We start from the raw sequence: 26,065 nt of genomic DNA, 5'->3' as shown, positions 1-26,065 counted from the left end.
CCCCCAAGAAACTCCTGTCAAATCCTGGCCTCCTTCCAGCCTCAGGGGGATGCGCTGGCTCACCCTGTCTGCTGGCACACATGCCTCCATGGCACCTGCGGGCTGGATGCTGGTCCAAGGGTTAGGGGTTTGGGAGGGCTTGGCTGCTCTTGGGTTGCTGCCTCCTGCCTCCAGTCTCTTCCCAGTGTTGAGTGTTCACTTCCTCCCAGGACCAGGTACTTGGCTAGTAGGAGCAGCTCTCTACCAAGAACTGGGTCTCTATTGGATGTTAACTATTAATATAGGTTGTTAAAAACTGAGGACAATTTTCATCTTTGGCTTCTGAAAACTGGTCTTGACATTGATGGGGCTTGCTCGTGTCTATCCTGTTTCCCCTGTCATATTTTGGGTTTTCAAGAAACTAACAATCTAGGTCCTCATTTTCTGAGAGTACATGGCAGGAAGTTTGGGATGTTATAACGGGTCTTCTAAATGCCACTGCTTCTCCAGCCTGCGTTGAACTTGCTGTGCACTTGCCCTCCCTCCCCCAGCCTTTGAGGGTCCGGACTTTGGTGCCTACACAGCCCATTGCATCTGCATTTGGATGTGAGTGAGGCTGCTGCACGGAGGACACTGGATGAGAGGCCCTTCCAGGAAGCGCTGCAGGCCGACAGGGAGGCTCCAAGGCAGAGAAGGGCCTTGATGTCCTGCAGTCCTCATTACGCTTGGTGAGCTTTTCTGGAGGCATTGGGCTTTGCCTTTTTTTCTTCCCTTGAGTTTGGAAATCAAGCTGCTGGGGCTGGGATGCCAACTGCCCCCAGAACAAGGGGACTGATGGGTGAAGGGCCAAAGGCAGCAAGATGAACAGTTTGGGTGGAAACAGGACTCAGACCCGTCTCTTTTCAATTTCTTATGCTGTGACCTCTACTCCAGCACACTTTGTGACCTTAAAGATATATAAAGTGAAAGTTGGAAAAAGTCTGCATTCTGAGGGGGTCCGCTGCTCAACGTCACGTTCAAGGGTCAGGTCAGTTGTAGCAGTAAACTCCCCATCTTGGACCAGAACATGACTTAAAGGAAGCCAGTGTCTTTTCTGACGTTTCCTTAAGGTACTTTTACTAGGTTTGTCGAAAACTTGTGTTCTCCTCAGTTCAGTCGCTCAGTTGTGTCCGACTCTATGTGACCCAATGAACTGTAGTATGCCAGGCTTCCCTGTCCATCACCAATTCCTGGAGCTTGCTCAAACTCAAGTCCATCGAGTCAGTGATGCCATCCAACCATCTCATCCTCTGTCCCCCTCTCCTCCTGCCTTCAATTTTTCCCAGCATCAGGGTCTTTTCTAATGAGTCGGCTCTTTGCATCAGGAGGCCAAGTATTGGAGTTTCAGCTTCAGCATTAGTCCTTCCAATGAATATTCAGGACTGATTTCCTTTAGAATTGACTGGTTTGATCTTGCAGTCCAAGGGACTCTGAGAGTCTTCTCCAGCACTATAGTTCAAAAGTATCCATTCTTCTGCACTTAGCTTTCTTCATAGTCCAACTCTCACATCCATACGTGACTACTGGAAAAACCATAGCTTTCACTATACGGACCTTGTCGGTAATGTCTCTGTTTTTTAATAGACTGTCTCTAGGTTTCTGTTCTCCTACTGCCAAAGCCTTTGACTGTGTGGATCACAATAAACTGTGGAAAATTCTGAAAGAGATGGGAATACCAGACCACCTAACCTGCCTCTTGAGAAATCTCTATTCAGGTCAGGAAGCAAGAGTTAGAACTTGACATGGAATAACAGACTGGTTCCAAATAGGAAAAGGAGTACGTCAAGGCTGTATCTTGTCACCCTGCTTATTTAACTTCTATGCAGAGTACATCATGAGAAATGCTGGACTGGAAGAAACACAAGCTGGAATCAAGATTGCTGGGAGAAATATCAGTAACCTCAGATATGCAGATGATACCACCCTTAGGGCAGAAAGTGAAGAGGAGCTAAAAAGCCTTTTGATGAAAGTGAAACAGGAGAGTGAAAAAGTTGGCTTAAAGCTCAACATTCAGAAAACGAAGATCATGGCATCCAGTCCCATCACTTCATGGGAAATAGATGGGCAAACAGTGGAAACAGTGTCAGACTTTATTTTTTGGGGCTCCAAAATCACTGCAGATGGTGACTGCAGCCATGAAATTAAAAGACGCTTACTCCTTGGAAGAAAAGTTATGACCAACCTAGATAGTATATTCAAAAGCAGAGACATTACTTTGCCGACTAAGGTCCGTCTAGTCAAGGCTATGGTTTTTCCTGTGGTCATGTATGGATGTGAGAGTTGGACTTTGAAGAAGGCTGAGTGCCGAAGAATTGATGCTTTTGAACTGTGGTGTTGGAGGAGACTCTTGAGAGTCCCTTGGACTGCAAGGAGATCAGCCCTGGGATCTCTTTGGAAGGAATGATGCTAAAGCTGAAGCTCCAGTACTTTGGCCACCTCATGTGAAGAGTTGACTCATTGGAAAAGACTCTGATGCTGGGAGGGATTGGGGGCAGGAGGAGAAGGGGCAGAGGATGAGATGGCTGGATGGCATCACTGACTCGATGGACCTGAGTCTGAGTGAACTCCGGGAGATGGTGATGGACAGGGAAGCCTGGCGTGCTGCGATTCATGGGGTCGCAAAGAGTCGGACACGACTGAGCGACTGAACTGAACTGGCTTTGAAAAATTACATCTTTGTCTAGGCCTTGCAAGCTTCCATCTTAATGGCCTTTAAGCCTTGACTGCACGTAAGCAAATAAGTGCGCACCTACGTGTGCGTCATATGCGTGCGTGCGCCCTGGTGCGTGCGTGCTTCCCTGAGTCCCTGCGTACTGTGTGCGTGCCTGTGTGCGCGTCTCAGAAGCTCAGCCCCGCCGTCACATGGGCTGTTGCGCGACTTCGCAGTACAGCGTTGCCGTGGCGGCTCTTTGGCCTGGTTCCTTCACAGGTGGTTCTGTCCTGTGTAAAGTTGAACGATGGAGCTTCTGAATGTTTCGGCCCGAGTCAGTCGGGCCAGAGCGAGAGCGGAAAACCGTCTGGTTTCCTGTCAGGCTGTAGGCCGTTCACTGGGAGAGGCCCGACCTTCCTCAGGAGTTGGCGTTGGCCGTGAGCCCCGCCTGTGCAGGGGCCACCTTGGCTGGACTTGTAGGTGGTGGCGGTGGGCAGTGAGTGGCACCACCCCGGGCCGTTTGCACTGGAACAGCTCAGCCCCGGGGAGAAGGTGACCATAGCGGGGTCCTGGGACCAGAAACCTGGTCCTGCGTCCGTTAGTCCAGCTGTCCATGGGGTCCTCCAGGGCCCGAGCAGTTGGGAAAGGAGTGGTCTTCTGCTTCCCTAGTCCCTCAGTAACTGGAACCTGCAGCTACTGCTGATGGCTAAGACCCTGCCCACGCACAGGGGTCGTCCTGTTCTCAGGGGCCCCTGTTCCAGAGGAGCCGCTGCCAGGCCTCAGACCAGCCTCAGCCTTCCATTACGTTAAAGAGAATTCACTGAGGTTGTGCAAGTTAAGAATGGCTGTGGCCCTGCATTCGCCGGTGCCCCAGTGGTTAAGCATCCACCTTCAACGCAGGTGAGGTGAATCCCTGTTCAATCCCTGATGGGGGTGTGGGGGGTGGTACGAAGATCCCATATGAGGGGGGGCAGCTAATTCCGTGTGCCACAATGAATGGTAGCCGCACGCAGCAGTGAAGATCCCACGTGCTGCAACTAATGCCTGACCCAGCCAAACAGATATTAAAAAGGACATGGCCCGTTCCTCGGTTTCTCCCATGACTTGAACCTTGTGCCCTTCTGTGCCCCCTTCATGTACGAGGGGCCCCGGCGGCCTGCTCCTCTGCAAGGGTGCCTAAGCCCTGCTTTGCACCGGCTTCTCGGCACCCCCCAGCCGCAGCCTCTGCTTGCTAGAAATCAGAGATCAGGAGGTGGACCCATCCTCAGGTGCTCAGCATCGGGGGTGGTTCAGGAGGACTGCTGCCAGACTCTGTGTGAGCACATGTGCTTATTCTCTTAAGTGAACCGCCCCTGCGAGGCTTTGTTTCCTGGGTTGGGGCATGTTATTCATGTTCAGCCTTCTTTCTCTGAAGCATTGAGCTTTGTGTGGAGCTGTGCTTTGTGGGAAGAAGGAAAAGACCTGCACTTATTAGAGTTCAGGGTGCAGGGAGCTGGGTGTGTTCTGTCCTCTGGGCCTGGTACTTCCTCTGCCTGAGGTGGGAGGATGGCTCAGTAACCCGGGGTTCCCTGCTGTGGGTCACTGGCTATTTTTACATGTAGAGATAGGCCCAAGAGAGTTAGTTTTGCTGAGATGTGATGAGTTTATTGAAACTCTCTGCCTTGTTTGTCATGGAATTGGTGTTTTGAGTTTTTCTTGGCTTTAGTGTGCACGTTCTGCTGCCTAAGAGGTTGAGCACCAGGGATAAATCTTGGAAATAATGTTCAGATTTATTGAGTGGTTTATGAGGGAGTAAGAATATATAATAAGATCCTGAATATAGATTTCGAAAGAGTATGGTGTGTTTCTGTGATGAAAGTTTTAATTTTGTACTTTCTTTAGTAATTTAACTGACTTGACTGTTTTAAAATCTCCCGTTTTTATACTAGTTCTTTTGAAATTTAAAATAGATACAACTTGAGTAACAATATTCTTTGTAATAAAAAAACTAATTTTAATCTCAAGGATAGCAGAAACTGGATGATTTATGCATTCAACCTTTAAACAGTCTTGCTTAAAAAAATTACAGATCATCAGTTAAGAAACGATCTTAAAGAACCTTTGAAATAGGTTGTCATGAAGTTGACAGTAGCGTTTTGTTTCAGATTTAGAGTCAGGGCATTGAACCTACTCAGGTTTTTCCATTTTGGTTGGGGATGAATATGTATACAAATGGAAAATTAAGAATGATTCTGACTTTGGAAATTTTCTTAGCGATTTTTTTTGTTTGTTTAACATTCAGCTAATAGCTACATGCCCAAGAATTGGCAAGGATATTTGGCAAAAGTGGTAACTATGGAGCAGAACTACTAAAGTAGTGACTCAGGTTCACAGGTAGAATGACATAACCAGTCCCAAAGAAACTGTCCATTCATCGTTTGGAGATAAGACATGATGCTCAGTGTCTTCCACCTATTTTGAAATTAATTTTGAGGCTCTGAGTTCTGCTTTGAAGGATTGCACAAATTCTATTGCTTTGGCCTTATTGTAGTAACAGGAGATTGACAAGTCATAATCCTTTTAATTTGGCTTTCAGTTCAGTTCAGTCACTCAGTCGTGTCCAACTCTTTGCGACCCCATGAATTGCAGCACCCCAGGCCTCCCTGTCCATCACCAACTCCCAGAGTTCACTCAGACTCGCGTGCATCTAGTCGGTGATGCCATCCAGCCATCTCATCCTGTCCTCCCCTTCTCCTCCTGCCTCCAATCCCTTCCAGCATCAGAGTCTTTTCCAATGAGTCAACTCGCATGAGGTGGCCGAAATATTGGACTTTCAGCTTTAGCATCATTCCTTCCAAAGAACACTAAGGACTGATCTCCTTTAGAATGGACTGTTTGGATCTCCTTGCAGTCCAAGGGACTCTCGAGTCTTCTCCAACACTACAGTTCAAAAGCATCAATTCTTCGGCACTCGGCTTTCTTCACCGTCCAACTCTCACATCCATACATGACCACTGAAAAAGCCATTGCCTTAACTAGATGGGCCTTTGTTGGCTAAGTAATGTCTCTGCTTTTGAATATGCTATCTAGGTTGGTCATAACTTTTCTTCCGAGGAGTAAGCATCTTTTAATTTCATGGCTGCAGTCACCATCTGCAGTGATTTTGGAGCCCCAAAAAATAAAGTCTGACACTGTTTCCACTCTTTCCCCATCTATTTCCCATGAAGTGATGGGACCAGATGCCATGATCTTCGTTTTCTGAATGTTGAGCTTTAAGCCAACTTTTCCACTCTCCTCTTTCACTTTCATCAAGAGGCTTTTTAGCTCCTCTTCACTTTCTGCCATAAGGGTGGTATCGTCTGCATATCTGAGGTTATTGATATTTCTCCCGGCAATCTTTGATTCCAGCTTGTGCTTCTTCCAGCCCAGCATTTCTCATGATGTACTCTGCATAGAAGTTAAATAAGCAGGGTGACAATATACAGCCTTGACTACTCCTTTTCCTATTTGGAACCAGTCTGTTGTTCCATGTCCAGTTCTAACTGTTGCTTCCTGACCTGCATATAGGTTTCTCAAGAGGCAGGTCAGGGGGTCTGTTATTCCCATCTCTTTCAGAACTTTCCACAGGTTATTGTGATCCACACAGTCAAAGGCTTTGGCATAGTCAATAAAGCAGAAATAGATGTTTTTCTGGAACTCTCTTGCTTTTTCGATGATCCAGCGGATGTTGGCAGTTTGGTCTCTGGTTCCTCTGCCTTTTCTAAAACCAGCTTGAACATCTGGAAATTCACGGTTCATGTATTGCTGAAGTCTGGCTTGGAGAATTTTGAGCATTACTTTACTAGCATGTGAGATGAGTGCAATTGTGTGGTAGTTTGAGCATTCTTTGGCATTGCCTTTCTTTGGAATTGGAATGAAAACTGACCTTTTCCAGTCCTGTGGCCACTGCTGAGTTTTCCAAATTTGCTGGCATATTGAGTGCAGCACTTTCACAGCATCATCTTCCCCTATATAAAAATGAGTTTCATTCTGAGAACATACTTGTAAGTCCCATTTGTTTGTAAGTCCAATGAAGTTAGCTTAGGTACCCACCAATTAGCTATATAGAACTGTACTGTAATAGGTTTACAATACTTTTCACACAAGTAATATACAAAAAACAAGCACAAAAGTAAAACATTTTTAATCTTATAGTACAGTACCTTGAATACAGTAGTACAATACAACAGCTAGCACACAGAGGCTGGCGTCAAGTGAAAGGGCAACAAGAGGTACTGGTTGGAGGAGGAGTAGGAGGTGGGAGATGGTAGAGCTCAAGGATCATTGGCAATGGGAGATGGAGGGCACCCTGCAGTTTCACACCTGATGTTGCTGGAACGCGTGTTTGTGTCTTTGAAAGTTCACAACTTGAAGGTTTTTATGTAGGGGACTTAACTGTATTTTTAAAAAATGTTAAAGGCCTCCCATGTGCCATATATTCTTCACAAGCATGATGATACTAGGGTGATGGTTATTTGCATTCTTGCCTGCAAAAAGCTCATACTCAAATAGGAGAAATGAGTTTTTGCTTATGGACGGATGAGGCAGGTATGGAGAGCTGTTTTGATTTGGTAGTTGTATGTGCATTTAACATATGCATATATTATAGACTCCTATGTTTAATTAGTAAGTTAAATATATCTACTGTTGCTACAAAACAAATGACTATAAACTTAATAACTTAAACTGACACCCGCATGTTATTTCATGATTTCCATGGGTTGGGAGTCTGGGAATGGCTTAGCTGGTTTTCTGCTCAGGATCTCAGAGGTTGCCAACAAGCTTCAGCCCAGCTGTTCTCTTCTGGAGGCGTGAGTGGGGCAAGAATCCACTTCTAAGCTCATCTGTGAACAGGTTAAATTGTAGCTGTGGGTCCTTGTAGCTGTAGGTCTGATGTTCCTGTTTCTTTGCTGGTTGTCAGCTGGCGACCATCCTCAGTGCCTAGAGGCCCCTGTGGTTCCTTGCTGTGTGGCCCCTCAGAGGCCCTTCAGAGATGATTGCGCATTGCTTGAGAGCTGCAAAGGGAGTCCCTCACTTTCTCTTAATAGTAGGCTGACATGGAGTCTTAAGTGAAACCAGATCAAGGGAATGACATGTCTTTGCTTTTGTCACATTCTGTTGGTTAGAAGCAAGTCACGGATTCTGCCAACACTTACGAGGAGGGAGTTATACAAAGGTGTGACCCCACTGCAGTCACCTTAGAATTCTATCCATCACATACATTTCTGGTTATTCCACTGACTTGTGTTCCCAGGAAATCAGCATTTGAATCCCAGGAAGACTGACAGGAGCAGTCTCAGTTGAGGAATAAAACCATCATCAGAAAAGTCAGAAGTGGGTTGTTTTCTTCTCTCAGTGAGTAGAAGGCAGGAGAGAGTGTCTGTAGGTTCACAGTATTGGTAGGAAGGAGTTACATAAAAATAAAGGGGTGTTTGGCTTGTGTGTTCAGGGTGAATGTCCACAGGAATCTCACAGGGTCCTTTGGCTGGATACAGTCATTTTTTATTTGAATGTCTTAGTCTTGACTGATCACTCAGGAGTGACATATGGCAGGAACATGCTTTAAGGGGCAGGTCTCCTGCTGCGGCACACAAGCTACACAGATGGTGGCTTATTCACCCTTGGATAGAAATGTAATCCCACACGTTGGCAGGCTGGGTACTGAGAGGTGCCTGTGCCCTTTGAGACAGAGCTGACTGAGTTGACCTGGAACTACTTTGTCAGGCATTAGGTGGTCACCTGATGTGACCTGGAGTGATGTGAAGGACAGTGTGCTCATCAAACTCGGAGGAGGATGCTGGTAACAGATTGTGTGAACTGGAACTAGACAGTCGGGAGTCTGTCCTGCCAGCAGGGTGGAGGGCAGAGGTGAAGACAGCCTTGAAGACGCAAATCTTGGAAGTTAGCACATTAGCGAGGTCTCTGATGCTGGGAGGGATTGGGGGCAGGAGGAGAAGAGGACGACAGAGGATGAGATGGCTGGATGGCATCACTGACTCGATGGACGTGAGTCTGAGTGAACTCCGGGAATTAGTGATGGACAGGGAGGCCTGGCGTGCTGCGATTCATGGGGTCGCAAAGAGTCGGACACGACTGAGCAGCTGAACTGAACTGAAGCATGGGTCATTGTTGCTTCCACAAAATTAGACCTGTTTCAGTGGAGGAAAAAGGTGCAGTCTGTTTCCTTTACAATTAAGATCAGTGATCCATGTAGTTGACAGATACTTTGGGTTCATAAGCTACAGCCATATTTAGGATCTCTGTAGTTAAAACCTAGTCCAATAAAGACGTTGTCTATTATATATGTTTGCGACCTGTCATTGAAGAAAAGGCCTGTGACTTTGAAGAAACAAGTCTGTGTCCTTTGATTGGAGACTGAGAACCTGATGGCCCTGTGGCTGCTGAAGAGCTGTTGTGGGGAGTTTATCCCCAGTTCATGCCATGTACCCCAGATTGTGTGCTGGGGGCTTCTCTCTTCCTTCTCTTTATTATTTGATGCTTGTTTTATTCATTTTGGTGTTTGTGCCTTTTATTGTGACAGTCCTCTAGTATTTTGTTAAATTATTATTATTTTTTAAATTGTATTTACTTCTGGCTGTGCTGGGTCTTTGTTGCTGCGAACGCTTTTCTCTAGTTTCAGTGAGCAGGGGCTGTTCTCTAGTTGCGTTGTGCGGGCTTCTCATCGAGGGGAATTTCTCTTGTTGTGGAGCATGGGCTCTAGGGCGCACAGGCTTCAGTAGTTGTGGCACTGGGCCCGTAGTTGTGGCTCCCGGGCTTTAGAGCACAGGCTCAATAGTTGTGGCGGGTGCATGGCCTTAGTTGGTCTGTGGTATGTGGGATCTTCCTGGGTCAGGGATTGAACCCATGTCTCCTGCATTGGCAGGTGGTCTCTTTACCAGTTAGTCACCAGGGAAGCCCCTAAATGGGCATCTTTTAAAAAAAATTTATTTGACTGCCTTGAGTCTCAGTTGTGGCACGTGAGATCTTGGTTGCAGTGCGTAGACTCTCGTTGTGGCAGGCAGGCTCCAGAGTATGGGAGCTCAGTAGTTGCATTGTGCAGGCTTAGTTGCTCTGCAGCATATGGGATCTTAGTTCCCCGACCAGAGATTGAGCCCACTTCCTCTGCATTGAACGGTGGCTTCTTAACCACTGGACCACCAGGGAAGTCCTCTCTAGTATTTTTTGGAATTTGGGGAAGGGGATGGTTCACTAAGGGAAGCCAAGAAATGATTCACTGAAATTCTTTATTTTTCCTTTCAGCAGTTCATGCTCCACATTGGTAACATCAAAGTGCTCTCTCCTCTTTGGACCATTTTCAGGAACTGACATCAGTTTTCACATAGCTTAAGCTTAAAAAGGTGAGTAAAGCTTGAGACTCTTCTCTTTGATAATGTTTGTGAAGCAGAGCTTGTCACAGCACTGACTGTTATGAGATGGTGTCCCTCTTAAGAACGTGGTCCCAACTCTGAGGTGCAAAAACTATTAATATCTTCTCAGTGTAACTGGGATTAAAGGAAAGTTGCATGGTATCAGAGTAAATGGGACTTTTTCTTTTTTGTTTAATACCCAAGTATTACCAAGTATTATTCACAGTGGGCTGTGAATGTATATAAAATATTTCTAGATTTACTAGAATATCTGAAGAAAAATAATAATCTTGCTATTCAATTTGTCTTTATTGCTCCACCTGAGCATTTAATACCCAGATGTTTAAACACATTTAAGATTGGTGAGAAGTGGGATTCTTTCTTTCTCATTCTAAATTCTTTGTTTTGCTTTGTTTCCAACTTTGTAAAATGGAAATAATACTGGGATTGCCATGGGACGTGAGGAGCCACTGTGCTTCCTGTGGCACCTGGCGGGTGGTACACTCAAAACGGCTACTGTAGCAGCCATTGGGCAGGTTTTCCTTTCTCTGTGGTCGCGTGATCTGTACTGTAAGGGGACGTTGACCTTTAATTTGCTGTGTTTGTTCCTGTTACTTCTTAAAGGCGGGGTATGAGTGGCCTGACCTTGGTGTATCTGGAAGTAGGAGCTTAGATGACACATGTGTTTTGATCACCTCTGGACCTCCTCAGACCCAAAGCTCAATTCAGAGCCAAGCCCCGTGGGGGACAGTCAGTGAAAGTGCCCGGTAGAGGGGACTGTGGTGCCAGGAGCAGCCTACCTGCCTCAGTCTTCCTCTTCACCTTTGTGAGCCTCTGTTTCATCAACTCTTAAGTATTTTAATGATTCATCTTCTCCCTAGTTCCCAAGCTGTGGAGAACTTCAAATGAAGATATGAGACTCTTCAGGAAAATAAAAAAATTCTATAAAACATAAGATTCTTTTCCCCCTGAATTTTTATGTGCCTGGCATGACTCATTGTTTATGCCATATTCCTTACTAGAATGTAAGCTTTATAAGGGCAAGAATCTCCCTCCCTTCCACTTGTTTTTCCCTCTAGGACTGGAAGTGGTGCCTGCTAGCTTGGAGTAGTTCAGTGAGCCTTTTGTTAGATGGAATGATTGATGGAGAGTCTCTCAGAGCTTATGCAAGCCTTCTTATTCATGGTGGTTGTTGGAAATAGATGAGGCAGTTGGAGAATCAGGAAGGATTTAATGTGTTTCCTTACTGAGGCACACAGACCCTTGGATTTACATGGACTTTTCATAAGTTGGAAGCTTCCTGAAATCGAAGGTGCTCAGAAGCATGCTGTACTTAACAGACACTCTGAGTCAGTGTGGCTTGCAGTTCCTATGTAGTTCTTTGCTGAGTGGATTTCACCATCAGGGATCTGCAAACATGGAGCCCATTTGGTAGTCTCCCAGGGTTGGGTACGCTTCCATAGGGACACTAAGGCCGAGGGCCTTGTGGATGGTCAGTGAATGATGGAGTACTTCTTGTTCTCGAAGTTCTCATTACCTGCCAGGCAGTGTGATGCTGGCAAATCCCTTACCTTCCCTGACATGGGGAGCGTTGCTGAGGTGTGCTGTTTTTCTTCTGTAATTTGGCACACTGACCACCGGCTTGAGGTAGAACGTCGTAGCTCATTTCCAGCAGAGCCGTAGAGAGTGTGGGCACAGTGTGGTTTCTCATTGTTCTCTCAGATGTAGACCTCTTTGACTTCACCCACCAAAACCTGGAACAGTTTTTAAATAGAATTTTGCTGGGTAACCGAACACACCACTGGACTAATTCCCTATGGAGTGTGATTCTGTAATTGATTTACAGAATTTTGACAGAAGTAGAAATAATTCTTGCAAACTACGTAAGTACCCAGTTCTCTTCCATATATGGAGTTACCTCATTCTGTCAGCTATTTTAAGCAACTTTCAGAATTGGTAATGGAAAACTTTTTCTTGACTACATTACTGTATATGGATTTTAATTAAAAGTAAAGCTGTATTGCTCCTTCTGACTACGACAGGAGTTAAGAGCAAATTCCCATCTGCAGAACTGCATGTTGCCTGGTGCAGTGTGGCAGCAGGTTGGTGCAGTGCAGGTCATTTCTAGGCACATACTTGGATTCTGAGGTGTTGTAAGAACTTTTATCCCTAAGATAGGTTCTCACAGCTGACTGTCTTAGAGTTTATTCTTGCTCTGTCACTTGTAAAATTCTGTCCCTTGAAGCTCACAGCTGGACTGGGACACATTCCTGCATGCTGATGGAATGGACTGGTGGCATTCCCACAGTGCTCTATCTGCTGGGCTGGGATAGCCCAGGGAGGTCTGGGCTTTTCATTAACTACAAAATGTGCTTGTTTTACTGTACAGAGCAATTTTTTAGACTTGGTTTTAAAATCAGGTCGCGTCCCCATGTCTGGGTTGTTATTAAACATGTTTTAAAATTTAGACCTCCTTGATAAATCTGAACACAGGTGCCTTTGCCATATCACGTCTATAAGGTATAGTTGGAAACACTACCTTTGGCCCAAATTCTGTGCTTGCTGCTTTCACTCACTTTGTTACTCTGGGAAACCCTAACCTCCTCTGGGTCTAAGGTCTTCTCATCTTTATGTAGGATAATAATTGTTTTGTGGAATTACTGTGAAGATTCTTAATTCAGCATTCAGTGCATAGTCAGAGCTCGGTGAAATGTCAGCTATTGTTTTTCATCCAAATGCTAGCTTTTACCCAAGGACCGTGGCTGTCTGGGTCAGAGAAAGAGAGCAGAGGTGGATCTTCTCATCCGATTTCAGGAGTAAGAGGTGTGCTGAAGAGTTCCATGAGGTGTCTTTCTGGAGCCAGGAAGGTGAAGTGCTGGAGCTGGCTGAGCACAGAGCTACTGGGATGGGGGTCAGCAGGTCATGAATTGCAGTTTCTTGTACCTTCTCCTGTCCTCTTCATGAGACGTAGATATGGTCAGCTTTCAGCACTGAGAAGAAAGGTTCAGATGGGGACATCCCTCTTCTTTTTTGGTTTCCTTCAAGGTCCCTAAGGAATGTGAAGTGGATGATGAGGACCAGGGAGCCAAGTGGAAGTTCCAGTGTGAGACGTGTGGTCCCAGTGGGGACGTGCTCTAGCAGTCAGAACATGACTGTGGATCCAGGTGATGCAGCCTGACCTGAGCTTCTGTCTTTGTGTTACATTTAAACTTTCAGGCTACATCAGAGAAGATCAGTATTGTTGGGAGAATCATCACTTCCAAGTACAGGTCTCTGCTCTTCACACTGTCTGAAGGAATGCTTACTTTCTCCAGGTGTGTTTTTGCCAGTAAAACACATTAAACTCTGGAAGGTTTATGCTGGGGGTTCCCTAACTTGAAGGAGGGTTTAAACTCTGCCTCACAGTTAGGTTGGGGTCATTCAGAAGCTACACCAAGACATCTTGGCTCTGTGAGAAGCCAGGCAGTGTTGGCCGTTAGGTTGGGGTCATTTGGTGCCTCTCTGGCCTTCAAGGCTGTCATCAGGGGAGGTGACACCAAGATTCCCCGTCGGGGGCGGGTGTCCTAGGACAGATCCTAGGTAGACTAGGTCTAGGGTCCCTCTTGGCTTGTGAGAGCTTCTGGGTTCTCCAGGTCTCAGTCAGGCTCCCCCACCTTCCGTGCTATTCCTCCCTCCCTACCTGCCCTCCCCCCGCCGAGCCATGTCTGCAGCATCAGGGGGCTCAGAGTGGAGTCCCATCTCGCTGCTTTCCCCTCATTCTTCCACTTGAAGGTGAAGAGTGGCATGGAGAAAAACCACTAGAGTTCAGCAAGGGCATCAGGGATGCTTTATGGTAAAGAGGAAGACCCAGCAAGGCAAAGGGAAGGTCAGCAGGCAGACACCATTTCTAGAAACTGGGAGGAGAATCCTGTTGCCTTGGCCATCTCTGCCTGTGGCCTGGGAAACTGAGCATTTGCTCTGCCTGGGCATTGGGTGCTGTCCTTGTGTTGTTAGACTAGACTATTTTCTCATCAAGTAGACATTCAGAAAAACACCTTTATGTTTCGTGTTAAACCAAAACACACAACAGCTTTGTCAGTTGATGCCTAGCACAGTGTCAAACTGCTAAAAAGCTAGCAAATGTTACACCTAAAAATTTTCTGGGGGAGGTAAAGGTGGGGGGTGTGGAGGAGAGTATAAAAATAAATCTTTTAGAGAATCTGGGTTGCTTGATGGCGTGTGTATTTTTCCATGGGTGGAGGAGGTTAGAAATAGCATTACTTTTTATGGGTTTCTCAGCAGCAGCTCAGAGATTTGGCTTTGTGGGCTTGGTCTGTGTGTGTGGGTGAGGCGGCTCCGGCAGCCTGCGGGGTAGAGGCAGTGCCAGCCTGTCTGCACCCTGTGCCTGCCTGCCCCCCACCCCCGCAGCTATCACCCGGATGAACAGTGCTCATGTGCGAATGTGATCTCCAAGGTTAGGCTATTGTGGGGACCTGCCTGTGGCAGCAGATGCCTCTGGAGCAGATGGAGCCTCAGCGGTCCCACAGTCACATGGGTGTGTGTGTGTGAGGGCAGGTGCCAGGCGTGGGTGTTGTGATCTGGGAGACATCCTCTGGGGGTGCTGTGTGTCTGCTGGCTGGACCTCCTAGTCCCTGTGAGCTGGCCTCTCCTTTGAGCCTTAATCTCAGCACGGTGGGCAGGCCACTCCTTCAGAAGGGGCCCTCAGGGATTCTTGAAATTTGTTAGAGTTACGTAATTCTTACAGATGGAGGTGGGTTTCCCAGTGTTTCTCAGATTCAACACAGGAAGAAATGGAAGGAGGTAGCCACTGGGACCGAGATTTTTAACCCCCAGGGGACCCAGGAATATGTGAATTCTTTGAAATTGTGCCTGTTACTGTAGAGAAGCCCAGGGCTTTGATGGGATTCTCAGTAAGATTTTGATCTTCGTAAAGGTGAGGTAAAGTTCAGTTAACTTGGAAAAGTCATTTTGGAAACGTAGTGAGTGTGGGGAGAGGAGGTGTTGGCAGGATGTCCGCTTGTAAGTTATGTGGCAACACAAGAGGGGACCCCCATCTGCTGGGGTTTTTCTTTGTGGGCTTTTTCTCTTGAATTTCCCATAACATTGTACTGGGAGTGGTTCCTGCCAGAGTCCAGTTGCCAGTGCTTGGTTACCTTTGCAAGCTTGGCGCTTGGGAGGGGGCCTGGGTGCTTGCTCATCATTTGGGCTCTCTGTGGATTCATCCTGACATTTAAAAAAAAGCGAAAAACTTTTACTGATTTTTTTTTTCCTTTCTTGGCTGTGCTGGGTCTTTGTTGTTTCACGTGGGCTTTCTCTAGTTGCAGTGAGCAGGAACTATTCTCTAGTTGCAGTGTGTGGGCTTTTCATTGTGCTGGCTTCTCTTGTTGTGGAGCACATGCAGGCTTCAGTGTGCACTGCTAGTGGGTGTGCCTCCCTGGCTCTGGAGCATGGGCTCAGTAGTTGTGCCACACAGGCTTAGTCGCCCCTTGGTATCTGGGATCTTCTCGGACCAGGGATCGAGCCTGTGTTCCCTGCATTGCAAGGTGGATTCTTAAGCACCGGACCACCAGGGAAGCCCCTCAGTCCGATGTTTAATCAGCAGTTTTCCCCTCTTTTGCTGGGTCTGTTGTTTCATGTTCTCTACTTTTTTTCTGGAGGCTCTCGGGGGTGATTATGATAGGCCAGCAGCTGTCCGCGGACATGGAGGAGACCTTAGGTGACAAGTACTTCACCTGTACTTCCACAGGTCGCCGTGGCTTTGGCACTGCTCAGTGGTGCCCGCTTCTGCACGTTCTGTCTGAGTGGCCAGTCACCTTGAGGGGACAGGATCAATGGGGAAGCATGCCAATGACTTGCAAACACAAAGTGTTACAGTTGCCCCAGGACTATGTGGGCGAGAGAGCCTCAGCCAGGATGGGAGTGGTACCCATGCTGACTGGGCCGCATGGTCCACCGGGAGCAGAAGTGTTTGTGTGGAGTCTGTGAGTGGAGCTGGAGGAGCCAGGAACATTGCTCGAGTACCTCTCTTCTGGAGCAGAATGTCGGGGTGCCCTGGAGCCAGGGCGAATTAGAGCAGGCAGGACTTGTCCCAGACATGACCTGCTTGCTTTTTAAAAGTTCCACAGCTGCTACCTGAGATGGAAGTTCTGTTCTGTTGTAATATTTTATCTGAGCGGTTACATTCTGAGAATAATAATGCTGTGGGCTCTCTTGAGTTCTCTGCTTGAGTCGATTCCCGATTGCCCGGGGCAGTGACTGGGCGAGCAGTTCTGCTTCCTGGGTGCCAGTCGGGCAGCTGCCATGTCCTGTCACCTCATTCTTCATCTCTGTGTACCCCTGTGGACTTTGTAAAGATAAGAGAATCTGCTCAGGTTCTTAAGTCATTTGAGAAAGGTTTTATGGGTCCAGGTGGGTCTGGTAAGTATTTTTTAGTGCTTTGCAAGATATGAGAGTGCTTTCCAGTTGTCATTAAGAACTTGTTGCCACTTAGTATTGTGGTATTTAAGTCAGTTACCTAATTTTTAATCTTTAACTGGTTCTCAAACATTCTGCTGCTCCCTTTTTTCAAAAAATGTGGTAGAAAATATGTAACAATTTGAAACACTGTGCACTGCTAGTGGTAATGAAAAATGGTCATGGTGCTGGGAAAACGGTAGGTTTTAACCATTTTAAACTGTACTGTTGAGTGGTATTAACACATTCACATTGTTGTGCAGTTCCATCCCCAGAATTGGCTTCGTCTTGAAGGCCTCGAGCTCTGTTTCCATCAACCACTGACTGCTGTCCCCACGCCAGCCCCTAGCATCCAGTGTTCTGCCCTTTGGCTCTCGGAACTTGACTGCTATAGACCAGGCACTGGTGGGATCGTGGAATATTTGTCATTTTGTGACTGGCTCACTTCACTTAGCATAGTGTCCTCAAGGCTCATATTATTGCAAGTGTCAGAATTTCATTCCTTTTTAAGACTGAATAATATTCCATGGTCTGTATAGAGCACATTTTATTTATCTATTTGTTAGTCGATGGACACTTGGGTAGCTTCCATCTTTTGGCTGTTGGAAATAGTGCTTCTGTGAACATAAACACCTCTTCAAGTCCTTGCTTTCAGTTCTTTGGATATCCTCATTTAAAAATAAAGTCCCAAAATTTATTTATTTTTTTTCCAAAATTTAGTTTTAAAAGCACACTCTCAATTAGACGCTATTGTTATGGAGTTGCTAAGTTGTGTCTGACTTTGCGATCCCATGGACTGCAGCACTCCAGGCTTCCCTGTCCTTCACTGTCTCCTGAAGTTTGCTCAAACTCATGTCCTTTGAGTCAGTGAATCCATCGAACCATCTCATCCGCTGTCACCTCCTTCTCTTCCTGCCCCGAATCTTTCCCAGCATCAGGGTCTTTTCCAAAGAATCAGCTCTTTGCATCACGTGGCCAAAGTATTAGAGCTTTGGCTTCAGCATCAGTCCTTCCATTGAATATTCAGGGTTGATTTCCTTTAGGATTGACTGGTTTGATCTCCTTGCAGTCCAAGGGTCTCTCAGGTGTCTTCTCCAGCACATAGTTCAAAGGGAATGGCAAACCACTCCAGTATTCTTGCCTCAAGAACCCCATGAACAGTATGAAAAGGCAAAAAAGACACCATTAGGAATCCGAAAGAAAGATATACTTAAGTATGGAGGTAATCTGCTTACAGTCAGCTTCCCAGGTGGCACTAGTGGTAAAGAACTCATCTGCTGGTGCAGGAGACATAATAGACTCAGGTTTGACCACTGGGTTGGAAAGATCCCTTAGAGGAGGGCACAGCAACCCACTCCAGTATTCTTGCCTGGAGAATCCCATGGCTAGAGAAGCCTGGCAGGCTGCAGTCCATAGGTTGCACAGAGTTGGACGTGACTGAAGTGACTTAACACCCACAAACAAACAGAGTTGGGAGCTATCCTTTATTATCTTATAATATTTTAGAGGTAATATCATTTAATAATGATAATAATACCAACAGATCTCTCGTACATGTTCTGAGTGAAGCATTATTCTTTAGACAAAACTCCAGGTAGGGCCATCTTCCAGGAAAAACCCACCTGGCCTACAAGTTGCTCTGGTGTTGTCAGGGCTGCTGCTAAGGGAGACTGACAAAATATGTGGAAAAAAAAATGGAAAAATTGCAGAATTTCTGGTCCGACTCTTTGTTTTTCCAGAAGATTGGAAACATAAAATTGTGGCCTTTTATGAATAATAGTGTATTAAGAATTCCATGAGCTCTTCACCATAATGTTTTTCAGCAATCTTGTGCAGTAGGAAGGCTTTCGTGTGGCAGTAGCAGCACCCGCCCTCAGGAGCCTGTTTTCAGGGCAGGGGACACCCGGGCAGATCAAGGGTGATGCTCACGGTGAAGTACAGGGAGTTGTCTCAGTCTCGGCAGACCTGGGCTTCGCAAGGGTGTGAAGATGCTCTGTCACCAAGACAGAAAGCTGCTGTTGGAAGAGGAGCAGGGGGACATAAGCAGGGTCACGACCAGCTGTTGGTGATAAAGTTCATCTTGAGCCCATGTCAGAGCTCCAGCTGTGTGTCGGGCCCTCCAGAGGGCTTGGGCTCAGAGATGGCTGGGAAACAGGCCCTGCAGCACAGGGGGTCTCATGGAAGAGACCTGCAGTCGTGTCCCTGGTTGCAGTCCACGTTGCTGTGTGCTCAGCATGTGCTGCCGAGGGGGCCCAGGCACAGAAGCCTGTGCACACCCTCACGGAGATGGTGACACGTGAAGTGGGGCCTATAGCACGCTGTGTGTCTGCAGGTGGACACATGCAAGGAGAAAGCGTTCTGGGCAATGGTGGAGGCTCAGCGAGAGGCACAGCCATGAGAAGGTGAATATGGCTGGGGCTGAGGTGGCTTGGGAAGGAAGGTGAGAATCAGAAGGCTGGACAAGAAAGTGGGGGTCAGACCCCAAGTATCTAAATGTTGTGTGTAGGTTGTTATGTGGTAGGGGAGACCTTTTGGGGAAGAAGGTGTCATTAGTTAAGGAAGTTGGGTCTGGGAGCCATGGGAGGGGTGAAGGGAGAGGCAGAGGCTGAGAAGAGCAGCCTGGAGAAGAGCGAGGAGGCTTCTCAAGGCAGAGGTGAGACAGCCTGAGCAGGCTGTGGTGACAGGAGAGGGCCTTGTGGCAAGAGGCCATGAGTGTCCAGTGAGAGACACAGAATGACTTCGAGGCTTGGGTAAGTGGGAGACAAGTGAGCAGAGACAGGTGGGCTAGGAGGTGGGGATGGCTTAGCATGAGACTCCTCACTGACAGGCCTGGAGGGCCTGGTGCGAGAGTCTGGAAGTCAGTCAGGCCACAGGCTGAGGCTGGGTTGGAAGAGGGATCTGGGGTTGTCAGCATGAGGCACAGTCACCCCAGAGACACTGGACAAATCCAGGGATAGGCCTCCTGGAACAGGTGTAAAGACAACAGATACGTAACTTGCTTTGTATTGTTACAGTGATGAAGGTCGATTCTGTTGTCTGGTTTTTGTCTGTTTCTCATGAACTGTCCAAAAACAGACGTCGAGCTTTAACATTTAGTGCTGTGTATCATTTTAACTAGTCATAGTCAGCACAGCCTTAGAGACTGTCCCCTTGGCATTCCCATTATTCCTAGTATTTCCTGTCTATACCTGAACGCCTTAGGCCTGTTCCAACTCACAGTTACTCTTGTATAGATCATCTCAGAAATCACCTGAGACAGTGCACAGTATCATCAGCCTTCAATTTGGATGATTTTGGCCAGTGAACTCCTAGTTTCAGAATCCCCTTAGTATCTTGCTGTCTCTCTAAAACTACTCAGAAGTACTTTTAAGAATTTTACCCCATTTGTCAATGAGAGCTCAGTAAAGCTGGAAGAAAAAGAAACTCACCTCATCTCTAAATGTAATTGGAAAGACTTCACTGTTGATGTTCTAACATTAGAAATTGAGAATACTCAAGCTTTGCAGTAACTCTTCTTTCACAAATGTGTTTTAATGACCATACTTTATTAACGTGCTACCAAAGGTAAGGATAAAATGGGGGTTGTGTTCTGTATCTCCTGGGTTGGGTCTGATAAACAAAGATGTGAGAAAGGAACCCTTGCTTATCTTTGGAAGGTGAGTGAGGGAGTGGGGACATCTTTTGGATAAAGAAGCATGCTTGTTACTTTCTTGTCTCATGTCCCGGCTATGAAGACTTGACTTTATTGAGTGAGCTCTTACATTTTCTGCACCATCTGCCCTCACACTGTGGAATGGGCACCCAAATTCTTATTACTGTTTTCATTTTGATCTCATGTGAAACTGAGAAATGTGTATTCTGAGGAGTGGACTTAACGCCAGGTTAAAATCAAATGATTGAATATTTCAGAGAAAATGCTAGTAATTAATATAAACCTCTTGCAAATAAGAAAAATTCAAAGAAGATCAATTAAGTAATACTGATGTCATTGATTCAATGCAGAGAAAATGGTAAAAACCTCTATCAAAGGAGGCAGAGAGATTAAGAAAAAATGTACCTGTATAGCTAATATCAGTTTAATCAGTTGAGTTTTTAGAAAATCTAATACAGACAAGAAACCATCAGATAAATGACTAGTTACTATCACTGTGATCTCCAAAATGTTTACTCTGTTCCATGAAGGGAGTGGAAAGGGAATAATGATCAGTTTATATTTCTCTCACATTTTTAAGTGAAGATTTACTTCTGTAGCAATTCGAATTTTTTATAGATGAAACATACTGAGTTTTACAATTCCTCAATTGTATGTAGGTAGAATATAGCGCAGAATAAAATGGGCAAGTGCCCTGACCTCAATTTCCGACGACTAAAAAAGATTTTTTTTAAACCATCTTCTGTCATTAGCCGAAATCACATCAATAAAGGTCTAATTCATATTTGTTTAAAGGACAAGGGTTTGTTGAAATGGAAAGATTTATGTGGCCATCCATATTAGCGTTGTTTACACTAAAACTGTCTTGAGTTTATAGCAGAGGAAAGTTTAATTGATGCTGGTAGGATCAGTTATACAACTCTGTCTATTTCACACTAAAATATTGCAGAAATAGTAACAGTTTTAATAATCTGAAAAAAGGAACCATAAAGGAATCAGTCAGTACTGTGACTGCACATGAAAAATGCTTTAGAAACCATTGCTACAAGGTGAATTGAAGGTCATAGTAACACTTCTGCAACCATGGTGACAGTAACAAAGCACTAAGACTCACTGACATAACTGTCCTGCTTAGAAGCATTTGAGATGCCAGCTAGGAAAAAGTGAACAAGCATGCAGCTTTGGCAGAAGAACTGAAACGCTGGAAAACAGCAGCCACCACTTCAGCATTTGGCAGGTGGGGGCTTCTAGAAACACAATCAGCCCTCATGAGGAACTTGGGCTCTGTTCTGCTTTGCGACACCTCAGCATGCTCTGCTGCCTGGTGTTTTCCACATTATGGTGAGGGCCCCATCACCTGAGCTGTTTAGTGGTTGCTTTAAATATACTCTGAGCTTGTACTATAATATATATTGTGTATATAAAGGAAGTCCATTCCAGAGGGCATATTAATAACTTCTCATAGGGACTTAAATTATATCCTGTTGGGACTTCCCTGGTGGTCCAGTGGTTGAGAATCCACCTTCCAAAGCAGGGGATACAGTTGGATCCCTGGTTGGGGAACTAAGATCCCCATACGGAGAGGCAATTAGAGAGCCCACTCACCACAATGAAGACACAGCACAGCCACAAAAAATCACATTCTGTTCATTTTTTCCTTTGTCCCTGTCATATGATGGGTAAACTGAGGATGGAAGAGGACATGAGGTGTGCCCTGGTGTCTGTGAGGACTCTTACAGTGTTAGAGGGATCATAGGTTGCAGCACGTTGGACTGTTCAAGGATTCATAAATATATGTAAGTATATTAGTAAGACTTAGTTCTGTTATTTGTCTAGTTCTCTAATCACTTATTTCAGCCCCTCTTCAAGAATGGTATCTTTGATTTACAGTTGAATGAAAAACATTGACTCCATCTTTTGGGAACTTGAGTTGTCAGTGGAGAAAGCATAAATAAGACCAGGATTGAGAGTTGTTAGTTGGCCACTGTAACACTTTGCAAAGAGAAAGACAGATGAGGTGAAACCATCTGGGCTTCATCTGTCTCTGTCCTGGAGAGTGCTGCTCACCTGCAGACCTACCCAGTCCTGAGCTGTGGGAATGGCTGCAGAGATAGTTACAGAAAGAACGGATGGCTTTCAACCACAAGATGAAAACTCTTCCTTACGAAGTTGGATGCTTGAGCTTCTCAGGGTGAAGAATCGGCCTCAAGAACAGGCTTCCTGTCACCTCAGGAAGAAACACGCTCTGTCTAACCTTTTATGAGAGTGTTGGGGTCATGGTGGAGGTGCAGCCTCCTCTGGGGAACCACTGCAACATTCTGTGTATTCAGTTTAGGACCACAAGATTGGCTCTTGGCCCTATGTGTGTCCAGTTGTATGGTTCTTATGCACTGGTGGATGTGATGGGCTCGTGAACTAGGTGGGACTATGCCCCAGGGGAGTCCTTGTCACTATGTGTGGCTGTAGGAGTGACTGAGGTCCTGACAGTTACGATGGAGGCGTCCATTTCTTCCACCAATCATCAAACTGCATGAGTTTGTTTTCTTGTGATTCTCATCAGCCTTAGTCCCATGATCCTCACAAAGTTAGAGGAGCTGGGGTTTCTTCCTGTCCATGGTTCTCCATAGAAAGTGTTAATACTTGAAGTACTTAACGTGTTTAGCTTGTAGTCAGTGTGACTGGGCCAAGGGGTGTCCACATTAAATATTTCTGGATGTGTCTGCGAGAGTGTTTCCAGATGAGTCAGACTCAGTAGATGGCCTCCCTGCTGTGGATGGACATCGTCCAGTCCATTGAAGGCCTGCAGAGAGCAGAAGGGAGAGGAAGAGGGAATCTCGCCCCTCCGCTTCCTGTCTGCCTGCTTCAGGTGTGATATCCTGCTCTGGGCTGGCGTTGACATTAATGGTTCTCAGGTCTTCGACTCTGCCTCTTCTCAAGCCTTTGACAATCCTAGCTTCCCTGGGTCTGCAGCTTGCAGACAGCAAATCGAGGGACTTCTTCATAATTGTGGAGCCAGTTCCTCATAATAAATCTTTCTCCTTTCTCTGTGTGTGTCCTATTGGTCCCATTTCCCTGGAGAATTTATAGCAGCAACCTCTTCATTAACCTGACTGTGTTTATAGTCTGTGTTCTCCTATCTCAGCATCTGTTTATTTGTGGGCAGCAGCAAAACTCTTAGTGAGACAGAAAACTAAGTTGAAGTCAAATGCTGTATATATTTTTAGAAGTTACAGTAGACCACAAAAATGAAACGGCCTGCGTAAGGACTGTCACTGCCAGCACCAGTGGGCACGTCAGAGGCCTTGCTCTGTACCTCGGCCCCTGAGAGTCCACCCACACAGGGATTCTAGCTTCCTGAGGCTGACTAAACTCTGAGGTATTTTCTGTTTCTAGGCAGTGGACTGCGTTCAAGCCTGGATCCCTCCAGAGAGTGCGTGTGAGCAGTGGCATGAACACTCGTGCTCCTCTTCCTCCCCCGGCCAGTTTGTGTTCACAGGTGTCCTCACACCTCTCGACTTAGGCTCAGTCTCATGTGCTCCAGGAAACAGAACGATGAACAGTACTGTCAGCAGCAATGCACCTCTGCCACCAGGAGGGGCATTCAAAAGCAAAATTAGTTGTTGGTTTTTTCGTTTTTTTTAATTCGTTCACTCGTTCATTCACTCAACAAATATTCCTGAGAACTTGATTAGTCATGGCAAAGGCCTGTACAGATGGAGCGAAGTGGTTGGATAGGCTGTGACTTGGGCAGGTGCAGGTTGCTTGGGCGCACGAGTGGAGGGAGCTGTAGGGACCCGGCTCATATCTGTGGGGCCTCGGCACCTGTCACCTCACCTTAGGTCCAGCCCTTCTTTCTCCCAGGGCGGACCCGGCAGACTGGCCTAGTCTCAGTCACAGCTGCTTTGTTCCAGACCTTGGTACCTCATATCTCAAGATTCCTGGGAGCAGTGAGCATCACGTTCAGTGTAAATGTGGTTTAAGAATCCTGAATTTTAACAAAGCAGTGTTTCTAAGGAATAAAAATGTGTCATCTCATGACCAATGTAATTTTCTCTTCCATTCTTTTTTAAAAAATGTTTATTTTGATTATTTATCTGGCCATGCCAGGTCTTCATGGTGGCATGTGGGATCTTTGATCTTCACTGCAGTGCACAGAATCTTCAGTTGTGGCATGTGGGATCTAGTTCTCTGGCCCAGTGCATTGGGACGACAGACTCTTAGCCCTTGTACCACCAGGGAAGTCCCTCTCTTGCATCCTTAAGCTTACAGTTTTATTTTTGAACACTGTGTTTGTTAGGCTTGAGGTGGATGCAGTGTCCCAAGGAGAGGCTACATCATAGGGTGTTTCCTGTTTACTAGGGAAATATTGCCCCAAAGTCTGTTGGCCTAACTGATTAGGGTACTTTTTAGCCAGTGAGATAAAATTTTGGAAAGTGTTCAGTAAAACAAAATTTTCCCTTCTACGCTACCAAAAAAGAAGTGCTCGACGTTGGGTGTTTTAGTTCCGACAGTCCTCATGTATTTGTTGCGTGCTATTAAGGGCTCAACTAGAGACATGGAAGTGCGGTGAAGTTCAGAAGTTTCCTGGCCTCAGGGTGCTGGATGGTGGAGTGGATGGAGAGAATAATAAGGCATTTCTGAAGCCTGATGTTTTGCTTGGCTTGCATCTTAGGCGTTTCACAAGATATGGCAAACGGTAACAGCAATGTTGCGTGTGAACAAAGTGACCTGGGGGTTGACTGCTGACATTATCCCTGGATGTGTTCTCTGTGTGTTAGAGATTCTGTGACCCATACTCTTTTCCTGTTGCTTTTGCCAACCCCCTCGGGGGATCATATGGCTTGAGATGAGTATAGATGATGGAAACTTGACTTATAGAACATTTTTAGCATCTAGAAATGTCAGGGTTGCTGCTGGGAGGCTCTTGCCATGTGGACAAACTGTAGCTGATCCTGTGTGTTGGTGTGTGTGTGTATTGTGTCTCAGTCAGCAGTAGTTTGAATGTGGTGTTCTATGGCTTGCGTTTCCTCTCCTCCATCTCCAAAGAGATATAGAAATTAAATACATTTAGATGTGAGAAGAGAACTACTCATGTAGAAGTTGTGCAAATGCTCAGCACGATTGTAATACTGTTTCACACCAGACCTCCTTGTGTTACAGAAGAAATAGGAGTACAGTTACCTTACGGTTCACTTTCAAATTAAATCATAACTTTAGAATATTTTTTTCTTTTAAAAAGTGACTACTTCACTAAGAAGTTTTAGATGAGTGTCACCTTCCTTCTTCATTTTTTTCACATTGCAAGTGAATTTTCAGGTGTCATTATTACCTCATTCAGTTCAGTTCAGTCACTCAGTCGTGTCCGACTTTTTTCGACCCCATGAACTGCAGCACACCAGGCCTCCCTGTCCATCGTTGGAGTTTACTCAAACTCATGTCCATTGAGTCAGCATCCAACCATCTCCTCCTCTGTTGTCCCCTTCTCCTGCCTTTATTCTTTCCCAGCATCAGGGTCTTTTCAAATGAGTCGGCACTTCGCATCAGATGGCCAAAGTATTGGAGTTTCAGCTTCAACATCAGTCCTTCCAGTGAATATTCAGGACTTTTTTCCTTTAGGATGGACTGGTTGGATCTCCTTGGTGTCCAAGGGACTATCAAGAGTCTTCTCCAACACCACAGTTCAAAAACATCAATTCTTCGGCACTCAGCTTTCTTTATGGTCCAACTCTCACATCCATACATGACCACTGGAAAAACCATAGTCTTGACTAGCAGACCTTTACTTTGTCAGCAAAGTAATGTCTGTGCTTTTTAATATGCTGTCTAGATTGGTCATAGCTTTTCTTCCAAGGATCAAGCGTCTTTTAATTTCATGGCTGCAGTCACCATTTGCAGAAATTTTGGAGC

The 26,065-nt window shown here is 45.9% G+C and overlaps 1 protein-coding gene across 1 annotated transcript in view; it reads left to right on the top strand.

Annotated features, from left to right (window-relative positions):
- LDLRAD4 (low density lipoprotein receptor class A domain containing 4) overlaps positions 1–26,065 on the top strand; it is a 169,324-nt gene that overhangs the window by 26,545 nt on the left and 116,714 nt on the right. Inside the window, 1 exon segment of the mRNA XM_040264580.1 lies at positions 9,947–10,044. The gene's annotated coding sequence lies outside the window, so the exon portion shown is untranslated.

Source organism: Oryx dammah, unplaced genomic scaffold (genome assembly GCF_014754425.2).
Source record: "Oryx dammah isolate SB20612 unplaced genomic scaffold, SCBI_Odam_1.1 HiC_scaffold_22, whole genome shotgun sequence".
Classification (NCBI taxonomy): Eukaryota; Metazoa; Chordata; class Mammalia; order Artiodactyla; family Bovidae; genus Oryx; species Oryx dammah.
The sequence above is the reverse complement of the archived record's forward strand: the minus strand, read 5'-3'. Positions and strand labels throughout refer to the sequence as shown.